The 22,274-nt window shown below is 33.1% G+C and overlaps 1 pseudogene; it reads right to left on the reverse strand.

Annotated features, from left to right (window-relative positions):
* Positions 1-8,579: 8,579 nt before the first annotated feature.
* LOC129884907 (uncharacterized) lies at positions 8,580-9,101 on the reverse strand (annotated as a pseudogene).
* Positions 9,102-22,274: the final 13,173 nt, after the last annotated feature.

The following is a 22,274-nucleotide window of genomic DNA, read 5'->3' on the forward strand; positions in this document are numbered from 1 at the left end:
TGTAATACATTTTAGTTCAAAGTTTAATTCATTTATATTTATTTATTGAAAAAATAAACAAATTACAACACAAAAGATCTAACAATTTCTGACAAAACTCCCAACAGTCACTGATATAATAAACTTGAGCAAATAAATTTAGATTATAATAAAAGTATCAAATACACAAATTTTTTCTTCAACATGTAGCACACAAGTTCAAAACAACAACAAACTAAGAAAATACATATAAACAGATTGAAAATGCTATCAGTTAAATAATGTGTTGGTAGAATGACATACCAGATATAGACTCTCCGGCAGAATCGTATTTTTACACAATCGATTTTGACCTTTTGAATTCTTCTCCTGAGCAACTATAGGTCTCACTTTCGTTGACTGAAATTAAGGAGGTAAATCCTCAAAATTATCATCACTATCAACAAATTTCTTAGATGCCGATGCAACATCACTTCGTTTTCTTTTCGATTTAGATTTAGAACTCAACTCACTAGTTTTTTTCTTACTTCTACCACCTTTTTTCTTCACATTAAATGCTTGGAAAATTTGATTAACCTCACCACCAGCTTCTTCTGGAGATTGATTTGCAGAAATTCTCAAACTAAAATTAGGACCGACATTCACTTCACCACTGTCGGTTGAATCAACAATTCGAATTCGTGGGCTTCTTCTAGGAGATTTCTGACCTTTCATTATAATTGTGCACCTAAAACCTATGAGTTCTGTCTGAAACAAACAAAAAGATGAAGGAATAAGAGAAGAATGAAGAAAAGATGAAGGAATAAGAGAAAGACAGAAAACTAAAGAAAAACCCTTAGAGAAAGAGAGAGATAATGAGCACCCTTTTCCTTTTCCCCAAATAAAAAAGTGTATATAATGTCTTATTTAATTACTGATCGTTAAAAATGATAATAAAATAAAAGTATGTTTAAAAATGGTAAATATTTTTTAAAACACATTCAATTAAGTAATTTTTCCTTCATTTATTATGTCAATCAAGAACTCACCGGAAACAATATATTTAAGGCCCATGATACGGGCCCAATATAACTGATTATTAATATTTTTACTGTTTCTATTTATGTCACTATTTTAAATTTTATGTGCATTAAAAAATTAAGTAAGTTTACTATTCTATCTTTATTTAATATTTTTTGAAGTCAAGTTTTCAATCAATGAATATGAATTAACTTATTTTGATTCGTTAATTTGACCAATGGATATGAATTATTTACTTAGTTTTTCTATGTTGTTCAAATGTATATTTTCAAGGTTAATACCTCACACAGGTAAAATAGGAAGAATAATGACATTTATGCATTGGTTTTGTAAAGTGATAAATATTATTGACCATATATTTTTAGTAAGAATGACATATAAATAGAAATGAAGGGAGTATTATTTAACAAATATTAAAAGGTATTTCTGTAGCATTCTGACCAACATTAATTAATATTGACCCTAGTAAACTTTTTAACATAAATAAAGTATTAAAATAACCACTAAAAAATGTAGTGCATCATTGCATTGAATGGTGTTGCTCTTTTTTAATTATATGTATCGATTTTGAGTCCTGAATATGAATTTTTTTTTAATAGAGAGTGTTATATCTGAATGGGCTCTATTTCGGCGCAAATACGAATTAAACGAACTCTAATATGAATATTGAATACTGAACTAAAAAATATTAAATTAAATTACCCCAAAAATATTTTCAAGTATTATTGTTATTAGCGATGGGTAGATTCATTTTTTAAGTTGTAAAGCACTCAAGTCTATTATTTAATTTTTTTTCATTTTTTTTTACTATAATGATATAAATTTATTAGGATTCGAAGTTAATTTGCTTGTTATATTAAATTATATCTTATATAAAAATGATGAACCATTATGTATTATTATCTTAAAATCTACTCTATTCATTTCAATTTGTCTGTTATATTTTTCTTTATAGTCTGTTAAATAAATTTTTTTTTTTTTTTTTTAGCGATTTCTTAATTTCAACTCCACATGATATGTTTAAGACTGCAAGATTAATGGATATTCAATACATTTGACATATCTTTAATTTAAAATCATGAGATTCGAAAATCTTCTTAAAATTCTTAAACTTCATGTCAAGCCAAAACAGAACAAATAAACTCAAACAAAGAGATTAATATTTTTATCTTATCACGCACACATAAAAGTTAGAACTAAGAATTGATTTTCATGTGTTTCGATTCTTAATTTCTTATTTAAGACAAAAGAATAGCAATATTAAGAAAATAAAGTAAACAATAGCAATATTAAGTAAATAGAGTAAACAATCTACTATAATTAGTTAAATTTTAATTTGATTAATCATAAAAATTAAAATATTCTATTATCAATGTACGTAAATTGAACTCAAAAAAAACTTATTCCTTCTCTTCAATATTTGATTCGCAAAATTTTAGAATTATAACCGAAAGAAGTATTATTTTAAAATTTAGTGAGACTCTTAGGTGACTTTTGAGCTGAGGGCTTTTCGGAAACAACACTCTATCTCCATGAGGTAGTGGTAAAGACTGCGTACATCCTACTTTTCCCAAACTCTATTTGTGAAATTTCACTGGATATGTTGTTGTTGTTCTTAGGCTACTTTAATTTCATTTAATTCATCTATCCATTTTATTTATTACGTTTATTTTTATACTCCTTAATTAAAATATATTTTATATTCATTTAATACATTTTAAATCATGTTTGTTTCTTTTTATATTTATTTTAGTGGAAAAAGTAAAAGTGCTAATGAAATATAATTTGATTTTTAAAATAATAAGTGAAAACGATGGCCCTCCAGCATTTTTAGATAGTAAGGCTACTTAGGATATTTTTTGCTCTTTTCATTCTAGGAGTACATGTGGCCATCATAATTATATCAACTTGGTAGGGGTATTTGGGGAATTCAATACTTTTGCTGCAGAAAGTACAACTATTTTAAGTTGAGAATTTTGGTAAAATGACAAAATTGCCCTTAATCGTCTTGCCTTTTTCTTATATAGTAGAAATATATATATATATATATATATATATATATATAGGTCGAGGCCCGTGATAATTACACGTGGAGATCTAATGGTGGCTTCAGTTTCTTACAAGTTGTACTATGTCAATAAAAAGTTATAGGGCAAAACAACCCTGTGAAACAATGGAAACAATATCTAAAATTAAGATGCACAGATAGCTTTTAATCTAAGCATTGCAACCAAGGCTGTCTAATAGTACAATATATCATTTACTGAATTGAGAATTGAGTTTCTTCCAAGCTCATAGGATATACAAAAGTTTGACATTCCAAATATCTGAAATAGTTGATACAATAATGTAAAATTCAATGGTGCCTTAAGGACTCGTTGGAATTTAAGCTCTCATCCCGTAGAATCCAATTTGAGTAGTAGCAACCTAATAAAGTATAAATTTATTAGAAAAATACAAACAAAAGTAAGTACTATATGCTAAACGCTCCACAAACAAATGGGGAAGGAAGGGTCGTTAATAAGAATCAGCCTCACGGTTATTAGGTTCTTGGAGAAAAAGAAGACTAATGACCTACTGAAATGATCCGTAACAATATTAAGATGTGTAGTAAGATTGAATTATCTAACATATACCATTAAAAATACTGTATATTATCAAATCTTACATCATATCTAAGGTGCTCCTCCAAATCTGAATGTACCCCAAAAGAATTCTATACATATGATATGGTGTTTCAGCACGGAGGAAGAATGAGGAAAATGAAGACATGAAGTTAGTACATCAGCTTATTTCATCTGTCATATACGAACTTTACCTAATTTGATGACAATAACATGATGAGCCAGACCAACAGTTATAGAGATACTCAGTCCTCTTGCAAGTAGTAAAACTTCATCCTGAGTGCCAAATGAATCATCTATTCCCCAAAGATTATTTTTTATTAACATGTTGAATGCAATAGAAGTGCAAAAAGCACATAAATGAAAATTAGAAAAAGTCACATATAAGGAAAACTTATGAATAAAACAGCTTGAATGAATATCTCAAATTAAATGTTGCAAAAAGTTAATCCTTCTTACAACTTCATTTTATCATCATCAGATTTCTTGATACAACTGGTACTAAGTTAAGATGGCAATATGCAGAGGACCAACATATGTTCAATCACACATTTCATAGTAATTATGCCACTTAGGTTACCATGAATGCAAGATCAAATGGCTCATTATGCCATTTCTAGACACTGCCAAGCAAACAAAGATGCATTATATATGAATTATCTGATTTATCACTATGGACAGAAAAGGCAACATTCCAATGCAACTAATATTAAAATGAAACATTTACCAATTGCCTAGGCTCATAGGTCATAAACAATTTAGTTAAGAAATCTGTTTAATACTACTTGCCGTGTATGTTAGAGGAGGTTAAAAGCAATAAGTATTTTTCTAATTTGAATTTTACACATCATAGACGAAAAGATTTAAGTAACTACAAATGCTAGTACTTAAAGGATTGTACCATGTCCAGTTTTAATCTTGATGTCAAAACATTTGGTTAATCAAGTTAGTGAAAGTGTTCTCATTAACTACCTCATACTTTTGCCTATAAATGTTTGTTGTAGTTGCATGAGCCTGGAGAGCAATGTAACGCCCAGTACTACCAGATTTCTCTCCCTTACAGAAGGCATGATTGAAGTTGATTGAAAATATGCAGACATCTCTACAAACAATTTTGGACAATCCCTCACTAGCTTCTAAACTTGAATAAGCATAAGGTCCATTTTTTTACACTCATCCGTTCCAATGTTAATTCTCATTTCTTTTATATGGAGTGACCCTATGTGTGTTTGTGGTGGTAGATTATAGTGCACAGTATTATACTATCCATTAGAATCAAATGTTATCGGCTTTTGGTTGCTCCACTATGACAGATGTTGATCAATATAGTTTTACTTACGCTCAAGTAAAAGAAAGAAATAAGAATCAAATAGTTGTATTCTTCCGAGTACGAACTCTTCAAAACACTATTGCAACATAACACGTTCGTTATATCTAGAATGTAGATATGTTAAGAGAGTTGGTATTGCTCAAGACTTAATATACCTCAGTCATTGGGTTTTTTGAACCTTTATTTTTATTTTTATGAATAATCTATATCAAAATCAACAAATGAAAACCATATAGAAAGTCATACCACGTCATATTTACCAAATACACTTCACAGTAATCATGTTAGATCAATCTTATTTTGTTTGTCTTCAATCCTAAGTTTGCGTGAATTCTTCGCTTTTGATATAGCATTCGTGTCGGATAATCCAAAATAAAAACACTATTTTTGGAGAATTCGACACGCACCTGTTAACATTTTTGAAAAGTCCAAGCAACATAACCTCAATATTAGGGCATAAACTCTGGAAAAAAAATCTCATGATAATATAAGTGTGTTGTAGACTTACCGTGCTGCAATCTACAAAAAAGGCTGCAATCTACAAAAAAAAATTTAATAGGTAAAAATAGTACAATTTTATGAAGTACTTAATCCGAAGTGCAAATACTATGTGTCGTTCTATCAAAAATTATTCCTATGTAGCCAAATGAAAATTACAACAAGTCTAGTAATCACAAATGATAGGTAAGATTAGTGGCTATCTTAGTATAATCTAGGAATGACTAAAGCTAAAATTATCCTAAAGTGAATGTAAACCTCCTTAAGCATCATTCATTGCACGCATTAGCATACTACTTGAAAAAAGAAAAGTCTTGCTATGTCAGTTGAGTTAATTATATTCCTCTACACCATTAGTGGTCCGTATTATTGAGAATATAGTTCTTTAGACTTGTAACTAAAAGTTGAAAACATTAAAATAAAAATAACATCCAACACAGAGAACAAGTAATAATGAAAATCAAAAGAAAGAAAATGAATGTCGAAGATTTATCACAGGATTTGGCGAAGTAGACGGACTCACAGTTAATAAGATGATTTCTCTGAGAGATATTCTGGCACTTGATTGAACACGAGATCTGTACCACCGGATGGTATAATTAATCCTTTTCCACATAGTTGGCTCGAAAATAATAGAATCCTTCTTCCTCCCAAAATTAATAACATACAACACAGAGAACAAGCAATAATGAAAAAACAAAGGAAGTAAATAAATATCGAAGATTTAACATTTGATTTCAGTGAGAGTACCCACGAGAAATATTCGAGCGTCTGATTGAGCACGAGATCTGCACTCATAGGTGTTATAATCCGATCCTTTTCCGCATAATTGACTCGAAAAGAGTAGACTCTTCCTCCTTCCACCTCTTGATCTAGATAGGAATGGCTCATCAGCCTCCTTAAAATCTCTCTATAGAAGACAATTAAAATGCCTTAAAGTCATACTCATGAATATTAGAAACAAAACTGACATTTGAGCTTTCAATCAATAAATACATTCTACTATTGTTGTCTGATTTTTCAAGTTTATTTCTTACATGCTTGAAAGAAAATTTCACAAGCTACATGAGAATGGTTTAGCCCCCATCTGCATGGTTTTGATGTGTGAGTAAGATTTGACCTCTGTGTTTTGAAGTAACATATAAAGGTTAAAAAACTAATCATCATATAAATTAGATTAGTCTATCAAGCTTCATTCATTTCAACGTAGGTATGTAGCGTTGAATGAACAATTGTTAGTGCTACTAATGAAAAGAAAAATTCAGTATTGTAAGAAGGAGATGGGACATACTCAAATGGAAGACCTGATATAAAAGTAATATTGTCATACTTTTCACCAGGAACATCAGCACTCAAGATAATATTAACCTGATCTTCAGTACAAAATATAATGTGTTAGAACCAACCTTGGAGCTTGTGTTATCTTAGTAGAGAGTAACATGTAAGCGAAGTAACTAAAGATAGATTACCTCAAGATGACTATTCAGATATGCAACCTGGAATAGGTCTCAATGGACTTTGTCACAACATCTGCAAATCATTGTAGTTCAGTATGTTCAGAGGAAAAATATTTAGCTTTTCGGTAGATAAGCTAAGACATACAATACCTATTAAATTTGCTAGAACCATATTGCATTTAATTATGACAATAAAGATAATTGCCAACAAAGATCATTGTGCATACATATATTGAACCAGAATTTTTATTCCTTATTTTGAGCTCCCTCATCTTCTTGCGTTTCTCATGAGTGAGACCAACTCTTGCACTTGACCTCAGATTTCATTTGCACCTTTTTTGGCTTTTCATTAATCATCACCTCTTCACATCTGACTTCAAGAGAAATGCGGATTTGTTCCAAATTACAGCCAAGAAGCAATTCGTTAGTAAGTTATAATTTTTTTGTAAAACAATCAGTAAGAAACTACAAACAATGAGCACTATACATGAATAGCTTAACGTAATAACATAACGAACTCTTTGATAGCAGGGTAAATATTAGAGTAGGTTGAAGAAACTTGTCTAAACAAGAACATCATAAGAACAAGACAACTTGATAAATATCATGTGACAACTCTGCTGGAATGTAAATTGATGGACATGCACCTTATTCATCTTACATAGAGCTCATGAACTAAATAGTGCAATTTAGGTTTGAGAATTAGCAGGTTTATGTAAATACATTCATGAACTAATTGAAGTGTGTCTAAATGAACAATAATGTAAATTGCCAACCCTATTTGTAATGATGGGAAAAGCTGCAATTGAACCACAAAATATGAAGTAAATTCCTAAATCAAGAACTAAGAACAAAATAGAAAAATCATATTGAACTCACCCAAAAATTAGAATCAAAGAGTCATAATCCCCACTATCAATTGCCAATGCATCCCAACAGTAGTATTGAGCAAAGGAGATGAAAGCATCTACATAAATTATAAAATATATTTGCTTTTTTTATTTATTTATTTTAAAAATAGATCAAAAATAATTTTTAGCGACAATTAATTAACGGCAATAACGTAATTGCCATTAAATATGCTTTTTTTAATGGTAATAGCACTCTTTGTAAATGTCTTTAAAATCTTTAACGACATCGGGTATAGTAACAATTAAATAATGTCAATAACGGCTTTAGCACTTTTTGTAAATATGCATATTTATTGCCGCTAAAGGTTATTTTTGCAATAGTGTAAATACCCATGCATTCTAGTGAATAAAATTGATATATTCATTCTCTAAGTGCTTGTGTGTTTTCTCTGTTTCTTATAACAATACTTATGCAATTGATTCATATGGTTTTGTGAGGTTCTTTGAATATAGCACCCTAGTGACTTGCAGGAACTGGTTCTTCTTGTTTCTGCCCGCTGCTATATGCACGTACTTCCTCCGTTTCAATTTGTTCGTCCTATTTTGACTTGACACAAATTTTAAAAAAAGTAAATAAAAAACTTTTGAATTTTATGGTTTTAAATTAAAGATATATCAAATGTATCAAGAACTATTGTTTTATCAGTAATGTGGAATGGATAGATGGAGTAGCTCTTCTATGTACAAAAATGCCGCAACACCTGAAGAATACTATAGAGTAATATATACTAGAGTGGAAATGAATGTTTGCAGGTAGTGTTTAATTAGAGAGCTTCTCATGGTATTGTAAATATGATATTTGTCTTTGAAGCTTTATTTGATAAACTCCTCTGCCTTCATATCAATAGCTTCATCACAACTGATTTCCTCACACCTTACATAATCATCCTCAGTATTCAAAAAGCTCTTCCTAGGAGCACCATCTTTATTATTATCAGGGTACAATTCATCCTCGTTGTCAAAGTCAAAATCAAAATCGACTTGGTGTTTGATGCAGGGGGATATTTGGCATCTTGAAACGCAAGGAAGCAGGGCGATGCATCTTAACATGAATAATCGGAATGTCATCAAAGGAAAACTCTCGCTCCCCATAATGTAGTGATCATCATTGGTATGGCGGAAGCTTTTAATATATTTAGGAAGCAAACGGAGATCCACGAGGTGCTTGTTCTTGAAAATGACACCTTTTCTAGTCCATATATAACAAGGCTAGGCGGAGAACATTCTAAGCTCTACGAGCAATTACCGATCTCTTCCTCTGCATTCTCGACTTTTCTTGCATGTCAAAAATTGAAATAAAATGAGCTAGTAGATGTGGCAGCAAAAAAAAAAAAAGAGAGAGAGAAAGTAAATGTGCTTTTGGAAGATTTTTTTTGTTTTTTTTCCTCCTTTGTTTTGTGTTGTGTTGTGTTGGTTTTTGGAAGGTAAGCCTTGGAGTAACTGATAAAGTTGCTGCTATGTGACCAGGAGGTCACGAGTTAAAGCCTTGAAAACAGTCTCTGACAGAAATGCAAGGTAAGGCTGCGTACAATAGACCCTTATGGTCGGGCCCTTCTTCGGACCGTGCGCATAGCGAGAGCTTAAATGCGCCGGGCTGCCATTTGTATTGGTTTTTATGAGAAAAGAAAGCTATATATACATATAATGCACAGCTAGCTAGCTTAAATAAACTTAGGCGGTTTGAGGGAGGAAGGTGCAGGGGAACCCACGTCCTAAAACTCCAATGCGGCTGGTTTAGCCAAATGTGAACTCCTGAAAAAAAAAATGCACATTAATTTAAAAGAAATGAAGCCTAATTAAATATTTTCCATCGGAATGAACTTTCTTCTTGCGTTTCCTATCATACATATTCATTTCACGAATTCTATTTCTATAAATTCATCAACGGTTTTTTATATATATATATGTTCATAGTTTCATTTCATTAGGGCCTTTGAACTTAAGTGTCTATGACTTCGTTCCTCGGGAAATTCATGTAGCGAAAAATCTTGAATTTGAGACTTTCTATATCAAAAATATTTCCTTAAACGAAGGTTTTTGAACTTGAATAACGGATCAAGATCAGTTTTTTGTAATGACAGGATAAAGCCAGCTGTTGTGTGTTTATATTAGATGGGATTATTTCAGGTTATGTTTGGTCATGAAGCCAATTATATTGGTGCCAGCTAAATCTTTGTCTAAAGTTAGGTATATGAATACATCATAATGCTCCAATCAGGTAGCCCCAATTACACTCTTAACAGTTGTTGGCGGACAGATGTTTTGCTCCCAAATTTCTGTTTCCATTTCTTAAGTAATTAAGCATAAATAAATAGGCTTTAAAATTTTAATTATAAATTAATATAATAACATAAAAAGTTTGTTAACAATGTTAATCAAATTACATGTTTTATCTTTCTAGCTAAAAAGTAAGTAATCAATAAAATTTTATCAGTAATAAAATTTAAAATATTATTCCTTCACAAATAAATACAAAATTACTTTTAAATAGCAGACTTATAAAAATCTGACAAATTTGAGAGAAATAGAGAAGACATACAATATCTGAAGACATAAATTTTGACTAACTTTCAAGAAAGAATTTTTTTTAAATGATTCACATTTACGATGTTCTCAATTAGTGTATTTGTCTTGAGTAACTCTCAATCTTATAAATTTTTTTTCTATATAAGATATCACGCAACTGAGTTATCATCTATTTGATCTCACAATTCATTTTTGATTAAAATTTTATTGTCGAAAAAATGTTTTCAATTGTAACAGTGTGTCACGATCTAATCAATTGGGCAGTGCAGGCATCCACTCTAAGACCTAAGTAGGAAAATCTTTAATTCCTTATATGAGATAAGTGTTGCGGTAGTTACCAAAAAAATTAAATAGTAAGCCAAGAATTTTCAGTAAGCCTGTAATAATTCAAGAACTCAAGTTTATACAAGATACTGTCTAAAACCCCCAAGGATACTCGTATAAAATAGGTACAAGATCTCTACAGAAACAGGGTATCAAATAAATAAAAAGACACAGCTCTAACCACAAGGGAGGAAAAGTAGAAGCTGCCGGAGGATCGTATTCACCTTCACTTAATAAATTTCGCTGATCCTGCAACCAGATATGCCAAGTGGCATAACAAAAGCAGTATCAGTACAAAAAACACGTACTGATAGGCATCATCGATTAATCTGATATTCACCGCATAATATATAGAGAAAATAAGAGAAGGCCATAAGAAATAAAAGTTTATGTTTCCGCACACTAAACTTACAAGTAACTCCTTACTCTCACCTTTATAGGGCTTCACCCACCTTCTAACCACTGGTTCACTGCCAACTTTGAATTTTGAGGGTTAGATCTGTGGGTAATGCGGCCACAAGGTCCTCAAAGAACACCCTAACATCAAGCCAGCCGGCTACCTTACCTACTCACAAGGCAACACCACTATCCTTAGCCTTAACCCGCTTATCTTACCAGACATGACCTAGTCATCCCACAAACACACCTCTTAGCTAGCTTTGTCTCTCACGTACCAAGTTCAACGACTACTACCACCTAATCGAACTCTAATGAAATCAACTCCCTGCTAACAACCAACTCCTACTCATTAAACCCGGAGGTATAGAATATCACACATATCACAACATGGCCTCACAAGTCTTCGCAATTTGACCCATGAATGAGCCTATGATGACTCTCAGTCCCCAACTAATAACAACCATAGGATCAATGGGGTTCTTTTATAAGAGTCTTACCTTTTAGTCCATTAACTGTTACGCCCATTATTCCACAAAAGACAGATATCATTGAGTCCTCTCATGGGACCATCCACACACACCTGACCTTCTCATGAGATCCAGACTCAATCATATATGTGTCGAAATATGACATCCGATTCAAGAATACGTCGAAACTAATACCCGATACTTATAACCACAACAATCCACATTTACAGTTACAATAACAAAACATAATCAATGCATATACAATTACATTAGGCTCTTGTACTCGATCAAGATAAGTTGCTAACCCCTAGGTGTTTATCACAATCTTTCTTATTTTTTTATACCAACATACGTACGATTAAGGTAGTTACAAACACACAAGTCTAAATATGAGACTACCCCTATCAATTTTTCCAAACTCATTTACAACCTCCTTATCCAGGACACATCAAGGTTGACCACTGAAACACCTGTATTTCTGCCCGTGACCCGGGACCAATGAGCCTAATAATGAAACCTCTCACTAAATTCCTTTATAATATACAACAGGTATAAATTTAACTATTCAGATAAAATAAGCCTAGCCTACCTGAGCACCAAGCAGCTCTGGAAAAGTAACATAGCTCCAATCCTTGATTTTAGATGTCTGTCGGGCAAGATAAGCCTGAAATATGCTGATTGGAATTCCTCCGGGGCTGAGATACCTTCCTCCCTAAGTCTTGAGAAGATTTTTTGAGGGTTTTTGCAATGACCTTCGCGCATAACTCACACTTTGGGAGGAGTGAGAAAATAAGAAAATCGTGGCTTAAATTTTTGTCCCACGACCTCTCTCTCTGGAGGTAGGAATTCCACTGGAGTGGCGTCGCTATGTCGGGACTATCCCCCTCTGACGGAATTGTGGGGCCCAGTTGACTTATTTCTCTTGCGATTTCTCCCGTTTTTAATTAACAACTATTTGAATCGTTACATCATGACAATTGGAAGGAGCAACACAAATTTTACATGATGAAACACGAACGAATAATTTAAATTCTTCTTTGTCTTGACTAGTTCTTCAGAAAGATCACCAAGTCCTTTTAGATTGAAAATTATTTCACTAGCATAAGGAACATCAATAATATAAGTCTTTAGTTAATTCTTAAGAGTAATCATTATATTTTCAACAAAATCATCAAGATATAATTTATTCATTCTCAATATTTTTTTTATGTCAAAACTAAAAAATGAGTCAATTAGATTCAAGCAAACTGCTCCAATAAGTAAGTATGTTGTCACCTCATTAAAACAAACTTGAGTTCTATTGTCAATTAATAATCTTAAAGAACAGCGTTAGTGATGTGAAATAGTATATTCAACAACTTTACATTGAGATGTTTCAAATTAACATAAAACTCATCAAAATTAGGAATTAATGTCATATATGACATAAAACTTAGACACGTCCTAGATTAGTGGAAATCCTTAGGGATCATCATGAAAATCTGAATTTTGCTTTTAATGATCCATATGGTATTGGTTCCAGCAACCAAGCTGAGATACAAGCAGCTTCTTATGGAATTCATTGGTTTCTCCAACATGGATATCATAAAATTATTCTGGAAGTTGATTTTGAGCTCCTGACTAAATGGCTCAATCTTGGCATCAAACCTTCATGGCAGCTTGATCAGTACATCCAAGAATTGCAAAGACTCACCATTTAGCTTTTGATTTTTTTTCAATGCACACACACCTACAGGGAAGCTAATAGCACTGCGGGGTTCTTATCTATGGAACCATAAATGTGACATTCCACAACACTATTATACTCAACACCAACGGCCTGCATGAGCCAAAGGATCATACATTCTGGAAAAATTAGGCATGGCCAATTATAGGAGAAAAAAATTGAAAAAGATCTAAACACCACCTTGAATTTGGAGGCTGCAACCTTATGCTTTTGTGTACTATGGTATAGCATGTCTCCATACCAAACAGTGTTTGCGTATCCTTTTCAATATGGCTATTGTCTTTATTTATTTAAGTGGATAGCTATCTTGAATAGGACTAGCGTAGTTGTTTCTCTTTTCTTACTTGTAAGGAGAGAGTCTCCCTTATTTATGTTTTCCTAGAATCTATGTATCGAGAGGAGTCCTCTCTTCTAGGTGTTTTAGTTTCTAGGTTCCTTTTTTAGTATTGGGGATGAGTTGGCCGATCTTAATAGGTTGGGCGACTTATGAACCACCATAGGTCGGAGGTAAGATCTATGCCCCCTCCAGTGTAATTTTGATTTTTCTTATTTATATTAAAGCCTGGAGGTGTTGCTCATCCCCTAATCCCCGAAAGGTCATTAAAAAAAAATCACATTCTTCATCCCGTCGAACTTGCAATCCTTTCTTCATCACATTAACAAGTGGAATGATATTTGCAATATCTTAATCTTTTCTTTGTAAAAATTCATTACGCTCATTTGTGATCTCCGAAATAGCACCCATTAAATGCAAAATGAAAATAATCTAAAATATTTGAAAAAAAGAACACCTCTCATTTTATCTCTCTTATGAGTAAACTAATAATAAAATTGGTGCACGGGTCCAGTATTTATAAAAAAAAAAATTAAGTATATTAATTAAATGATTTTAAATTATCTCAGTGTAAAATAAATACTTAATAAATATAACTAATACTGATAAATTTAAGTGGTATTGTTTAAATATTTTTAATTTTTTGCTCTAAAATAAATTATATATATATATATATATATATATATATATATATATATATATATATATATATATATATATTGTGGTAGTAAATCATCTCATTCATTTTTCTTGCAAATCTAATGTGAAGAGGTCCATTGAGATGTCCATAATTAAAGTATTTGTTTCGTCAGCAATTGATTTTTTACCCAAAGTAGTTATAAAATTGATATAAATATTAACGATATTTAAAATAATAAAGCTAAAACTAAAGGATATATAAATTTAAAACTAAAGGCCAAAATTAAAGCGGATCCCATAATTTTGAAAATATAATATACTAATTAAATTAAAATAGAACTAATTTTTTTAAAAAAAAAAAATCTTTCTGAAAATGCCCCTGTTGAAGCAGGCACGTCAACAGATGCCTGCTTTAGCTTCCAAATTTCCTCTTATATAATAAGAGAATACATTTCAAAATAGAATGAGGTTTTTCTTAAAGAAATTGTTAGAATCAACTATTGATAAAAATACTTCTAGAATTAATCCCTTTATTTATTGCTTTGCTTTTCCCAAAGACGAAATAACTCTTTTAAATTCTCTACTTTAATTTAAATTCTTTAATTCAACAAGAAAAATTTAGAAATTATTTGTCGTAGGAAAAAAAAAAGAGAAAAGAAGAGTAAGTGTAGAACTCCTTAAAGAAAACAATGTAATTTATTTTAGGAACATTGTTGTAGTGAAGAATTCACAAATTAAGAAGTTAATTAAATTTCTTCTTCCACGAAAACAAGAACAAAAGAAGAGAGGTTAAAAAAAATGAACGGAATGACCCTTTTGGCATAAGTATTTCGGTATTTAAAAATATTATAGTATACGTGTTTTGTGTGTATGTCTCATGTGAACCTTTTTTAAAATTTTATTTATTTAGTTTATTTATCTGATTTAAGTAAGGTTTATATAAGATAAAAATATAAATTTTAAAGTGTTAAATGTTAGGACTTTTCATATAGTTCAAATAATGAAAAATCTAAGAAGTACAATTTTATTCAATTTAAAGTATATATTAGGAGCTTTTACCTATTATAAATAAGTGAAGATTTAACAATTATAAATTTATTAATTTTAAAAGAAAAAACTATTTTAATAGACATACATTCATACTATATATACTAATTCTATCTATACTTTCAAATAATTACGTATTTTACTAATAATTAAGAGTTTTCTACCATATATTGAGAAAGATACACATAGATACATGTTTAGGGGCGAGCGAGATGGGGAGGAAGGCGAGCGAGATTTGTTATATATCCTAGATACGTGCAATTCCACTTGGATACAATGTATCTAAAACAAATTACACCTAATTTGGCCTCATGTATACCGAGATACATATATCTGGACACACTAAAATGTGGTAAGATTCGCAATATTGCAAAGAATGTATCTAAGTAATTAACTCCTAAACTAGTCAGATTTCTACAAGTTTTCCATTTTAAAATCCTAAATATTAGGATAATACTCCTCTAGTTCATATTAAGTGAATTGAAGAATATGACACGCTTAAGAAAAATATTTAAGGATAAAAATTAAAGACTATTTACTATTATTATCTTTTTTATTATTTCCAAACTAGTCTCTTAAAAAACTATAAAATAGTTTAAAATCTCATTAAATAAAAAATAAATAAGAAAAAGATTCTCAACTGTTATAAAATTAAGCTCACAACAATATAACAATAAAGAAAAGAAGATAAGATACGTAGATGAAGGAGAAAATTGTTCCTCTATTCAAATGTATCTTACAATGATGAATGATATCTCTATTTATAGGTTGAGAAATTACTTCAAAAGTTAGCACGTTAATGTCCAATTACTTCAAAAGTTAGCACGTTAATGTCCAAATTAATAGATATACTATTATCCAAAATGAGAAGGGGAGCCTTGAAGTAACTGGTAAAATTACGGCTATGTGACCAGGAGGTCACGGGTTCAAGCCTTGGAAACATCCTCTGGCAGAAATGCAAGGTAAGACTGCGTACAATAGACCCTTATGGTCAGGCCCTTCCCCGGATCCTGCGCATAGAGCTTTAGTGCACGGGCTGCCCTTTTTATTATCCAAAATGATTTATATCACCTATAGAATGTACATACATGAATGTAACTAATTCTTCAATAAACTAAAGGTGGAATCCATTGGTAGCCCCCTAAAGTTGGCACCAACTTTCATTTAGACATCTCAACTAAGCTTTATTCATTTAGACACCTCAAGTAAGGTTCCGATGTGTTGTTTTGACACTTTGTACTAACTTGGCACATTACGTGTGCTGCATCCATTTTGAGCACGTGAAAAACATTATTTTTATAAAAAAAAATATATTTTTATTCTTTTTCTTGTTCTTCTTCTTCTCCATTTTCTTGACGTTTTCCTCCATAATTTTGGACCTTGATTTTATAATCTCATTGTCATTGCCTAGATCTAGTTCTTGTTTTCCTTCTATTGTTAATTAGTAACTGATTTTTTAAAAATAAACAACAATAACAACCCAGTGAAATCCCACAATGTAGGCTTGGGAAGGGTAAAGTGTACGCAAACCTTACTCCTATCAAGGCAGGACGGCTGTTTTCGAGAGACTTTCGGCTCAAAAGAAGCATAAAAGAGGTTAGATAAGACTAAGAAGTTCAAAGCGATATAGAAAAACAAATAACGAATAACGCAAATAACGAAAGCGACACAGATAAAATAGAGTAATCAAAGTACAGAAAGTAATAGAGAGATAATAACAGAAGTCAGAGCACAAGAAATTATAGTACGCTAATGTGTCTATTAATACAAAAGAATAACGAAACTATGTACTAGCCTTCTACCCTAATATGGGTCCTTCACACCCTCCTATCTAAGGTCATGTCCTCGTTAAGCTGTAACTGCGACATGTCCTGTCTAATCACCTCTCCCCAATATTTCTTCGCCCTACCCCTACCTCTTCTAAAACCATCCATGGCCAACCTCTCACACCTCCGCACTGGGGCATTTGTGTCTCTCCTCTTCACATGCCCAAACCATCTTAGTTGCATTTTCCACATCTTGTCTTCCACCGAGGTCACTCCTATCTTGTCCCGAATAGTCTCATTTCTAATCTTGTCACTCCTGGTATGCCTACACATCCATCTCAACATTCTCATCTCAGCTACTTTCATCTTTTGAACGTGAGAGACCTTAACTGGCTAACACTTCGCCCCATATAACATAATCGGTCTAACAACCACTTTGTAGAACTTGCCCTTAAGTTTTTGTGGCACCTTATTATCACATAGCACAGCGGAAGCGAGCCTCCATTTCATCCACCCTGCCCCAAAACGATGTGTGACATCCTCGTCAATCTTCTCGTTGCCTTGCATGATAGACCCAAGGTACTTGAAACTACTTTTCTTTTGGATGGCCTGGTCACCAAGCCTAACTTCCACGCCAACCTTCTAAGGTGTATCACTGAACTTGCACTCTAAGTACTCTGTCTTGGTTCTACTCAGCTTAAACCCTTTAGACTCCAAGGTATGTCTTCAATCCTCCAGCCTAGGATTAACTACGCTACAAGTCTCATCGATTAGGACTATGTCGTCCGCAAAAAGCATACACCATGGCACCTCACCTTCAATTTGTCGCGTCAATCCATCCATCACCAAGGCAAATAAAAACGGATTAAGGGTTGATCCTTGATGCAACCCCATCACAATTGGGAAGTGCTTTGAGTCCCCTCCTACTGTCCTTACCCTGGTTTTAGCTCCCTCATACATGTCCTTGATCACCCTAATGTACGCCACAGGTACACCTTTAGCCTCCAAACATCTCCATAGTATCTCTGTGGAACTTTATCATAAGCCCTTTCTAGATCAATGAATACCATATGCAAGTTCCTCTTCCTCTCCCTATACTGCTCCATCAGTCTCCTCATAAGATAGATGGCTTCTGTAGTTGAGCGTCCCGGCATAAATTTGAACTGGTTCTCTGAAATAGACACGTCTCTCCTAACCCTCATCTCTACCACTCTTTCCCACACTTTCATAGTATGGCTTAGAAGCTTGATACCTCTATAGTTGTTGCAGTTCTGGATATCTCCCTTATTTTTGTATAGAGAGATATTACGCTAAACCTTCATTCTTCGGGCATTGTTTCTGTCTTAAAAATAACATTAAATAACCTAGTCAGCCACTCCAAACCTACCGAGCTCACCAAAATTCTCCAAGAATCTCGTCAGGTCCGGTCGCTTTCCCCTAACTCATCCTATGCACAACACCCTTAACCTCTTCGACCATAATACTCCTGCAACACCCAAAATCATGAAGCCTCCCTGTATGTTCCAAATCTCCTAACACAATCTCTCTGTCCCCTTCTTCATTCACGAGTTTATGGAAGTACGACTGCCATCTCTATTTAATGAGGGTCTCCTCTACTAATATTTTTCCATGCTTATCTTTAATGCACTTCACTTGATCCACATCGCGTGCCCTTTTCTCCTGCACCTTAGATAGCTTGAATAATTTCCTATCCCCGCTTTTTTCTTTTAGTTCAGTAAAAGGCGTTCAAAAGCTGTCATTTTAGCCGTCGAGATCGCCGACTTCGCCTCCTTTCTCGCTATCTTATAAAGTTTCCTATTCGTCCACTTCTCTACCTCATCCTTGCTTTTTATCAGCTTCGCATACGCTATCTTCTTTTCTTTCACCTTCTCTTGCACTTCTCCGTTCCACCACCAGTCCCCTCGATGCTGGCCATGGCTACCTGTCGAGACTTCCAACACTTTCCTTGCTACAACCCTAATACAACTAGTTGTCCTATCCCACATAGTGTTCACATCCCCACTACTATCCCAAGCCCCCATATCCTTCAATTTCTCTTTCATCTCCAGGGCGTTAGCCGTGGTCAAACTCCCCCATCTGATCCTAGGTCGGTCATCCCTGACCCTCTTCTTCCTCTTCATCTTGATCCCTAAATCCATCACCAAGAGTGTCACGACCTAACCCCGTGACTAGTGTCCGAATTGGACCCTCGTATACACACCTATTATCTATAGTCAATCGGCAATTAAACATGATATATGATTTATATGGGTAGTACGTCGTCTCAAACTGTTACTTATATATATACCAAAATCACCTATTTCTTGGGGAGTCTTAATTGTCAAAAATAAGATAACATAATATGTAAGCCGACAAGGCTTCCACTCTGAATGTAAACGTCCAAAAACATAAGTCATACTAGTACACCGGACAACATCTATATACAACCCACTCATGTGTCTACAGACCTCTAAGAGGATTAACAATAGCATATGACGGGACAGGGCCCCGTCGTACCCCTAAATACACAAATATATACATTATAAGGATTAGTACCCAAAGTTTGGGCTCCGAGACAATGGAGCACTTCAAACCCGTTGAGTAGAATACTAAGCTGGAGGCTCTCCAAAATGAGTATATGTACCTACGAGCATGAAATGCAGCCCCCCGAAGAAAGGGGGTCAGTACGAACTATGTACCGAGTATATAAAGCATAAAATACAGTAAAGGAGATCACATCTGCAATAAAAATTCAGGAGCTAATCATTGTACCTGTGTCTTATGAAATGAATACATGCATATCATCATCATATATCATATCCGGCCCGTTAGGGAACTCAGTGTCACAATTATATCAATATATCATTATATGTATATATATATACCATACCCGGCCCTTTAGCAAGGGGCTCGGTGAATAGAGTAGTGTACACTGATACCGTACCCGGCCCATTATGAGACTCGGTGCCATAATTATATTGTCATATCATCCTAACATCATATTATCATATCACGTACCCGGCCCTCTAGTAAGGGACTCGGTGAATAATATAGTGGAATCCATACATGATAACATACCCGGCCTATTGTAGGACTCGGTGAATAATACCATAACAATATGCACGAATAGGGTATCATTAGCAACCTTGTGTAATTTGATCATTATCGGAGACTTAATGAAATAACCAAAACAGTCCATCATTTGACAACCAAGACAATAGTCATTATGAATCACACCAATTATGGATTATACTAAAATATGAATTATACCACAACATGAGTTATACCAACTAGGATGGATGGAATCATACACATGAGTCAAGACATAACAATATAAATTCTGAAAATCAAGAACGTTAGCCATCCGAGTGTATCTACGAATAAGAGTTTCTTTGGAATTTAAGCATACGTCATTCGTTCGTTTCACATGGATCATGCCAAAAGAAGAAAATATTAACTTTACATACCTTTAGTGTTTATACGTATATGTTGTCCAATATTGTCTCAACCTATATTAAAACGTTAAGCACTATGGTTAAGCTATGAACAAGAATAAAACGTACTCTATCGTTAGTAGGTTATTTCTAAAAAAAATTGGACAACACCTCCCCTATACCGCTCACTTTTCCCACTTTCAAACCAGCCATATAATCATCAAGCAACATCAACAATCCAAAATATCGACACAAAATAAGATTTATTATTGACAATAAGCCTAGAATGTTTCCACCCGACTCATGTTACCAAAGCAGTAAATTCGGAAAGCCGAGTACCTCAAGTTGTATCTAAATTTTGAAAATGAAAACAGCAAAACTGGACTTTATGACCTTCGTGAAATGTTTAGATCTCTGTCTTAAGTTTCCAATGCAAAAGAAATCAACTCAAAACTCATTTTCGACAAAGAGATATCATTAAAACACTAACAACTATACATGAGGGATTTTTCAATCCAGAATCTGGACAGAATTTTTCTTATGATTCATCCTCATTTTTCGACATAATAACAGCAGATATAGACTACAACATACATAAGAGTTGTAGATACGTGTATTAGCTTTCCAAAACATATTTAATATCTAAAATCGGAGGTCTACACAATGAGATATTCTAAAATTACTACCAGCTACACAATTCCAAAAATGGATTTGAACATTTATAATCTTCATACACCTTATTCCTCCAAATTCAAGAACAACAACTCATCAACAACATCAAAACAATATCAACCATTATTATACATCATCACTAAGATAATTTTATCCATTTAAGCTACCTAAAACAACCTTTTAACCCATAAATCTCAACAAATCACCAAACGAGTTTATAACACTATTTTCTCCGTTCTAATCCGTTAAAACTTTAACTAAACTTGTTAACATTGAAAAGAAGACTTTAATATTATCTTAAAGTTGCAGAGACCACATTGAATATTCTCCTTATTGATTGATATCTACCTCAAATTGAAGCTAACGCGATGTACAACAATTTTCTCTTCATGAGCTTCGGATTTCGGGACTCGAATTTTGGTCGGATTTGGTATTTCTCTCAAGAACTCCTTTTCTCTCTCTCTCTGGAAATTTCCAGAATTGTCTTAGTCTAAAGTATGAAAGAATAGATACAAAAAATTAAATTTAATTTCGTGGGCATTGGGCCTGACCCGAATTAGAATTGGGTTGGGCCGAATCCACTATTTAGTTTGGCCTGTCAGACTTAAAATGTCTATATCTTATTACTCCGATATCGTATTTCATCCCATGACCTATGGTTTGAAAGATATTTTCATTATCTACAACTTTCATTTTGAGAGTTTTCCCAAATTCCCAAATTCTAAAGAGGTTGTGGCCTCCCGAAGTCAGCTTACCCGAAACGTGACTTTAAGAAAAACATATCTGATGGCTTCTATTTTAATTTGGCCCAAGGGTCCTTCTTGAGATGTATTTTACTTCACATAAATTATTCATATAACTTGACATCTACAACAAATCATGTCCTTTTAAAATTCAAAATTAAAAGTCCTTGAATTTATAACCGTTAGCTTACGAATAATCCAAGATGCAAAAATACGGAATGTAACAAAGAGCTTATGTCGGGTCGTAAGATTGTCGATCAGAATGACCTTACAGTCTTTGCACAGACCTTTATCATCCTTCCTAAGGAATAAAAAATCTATCTGAGTCTTAGCCACCGCACTCCGAAAGGTTACCAAGTGGTCTTCCTTCTTTGGGAA

This window comes from Solanum dulcamara, chromosome 4 (genome assembly GCF_947179165.1).
Source record: "Solanum dulcamara chromosome 4, daSolDulc1.2, whole genome shotgun sequence".
Classification (NCBI taxonomy): domain Eukaryota; kingdom Viridiplantae; phylum Streptophyta; class Magnoliopsida; order Solanales; family Solanaceae; genus Solanum; species Solanum dulcamara.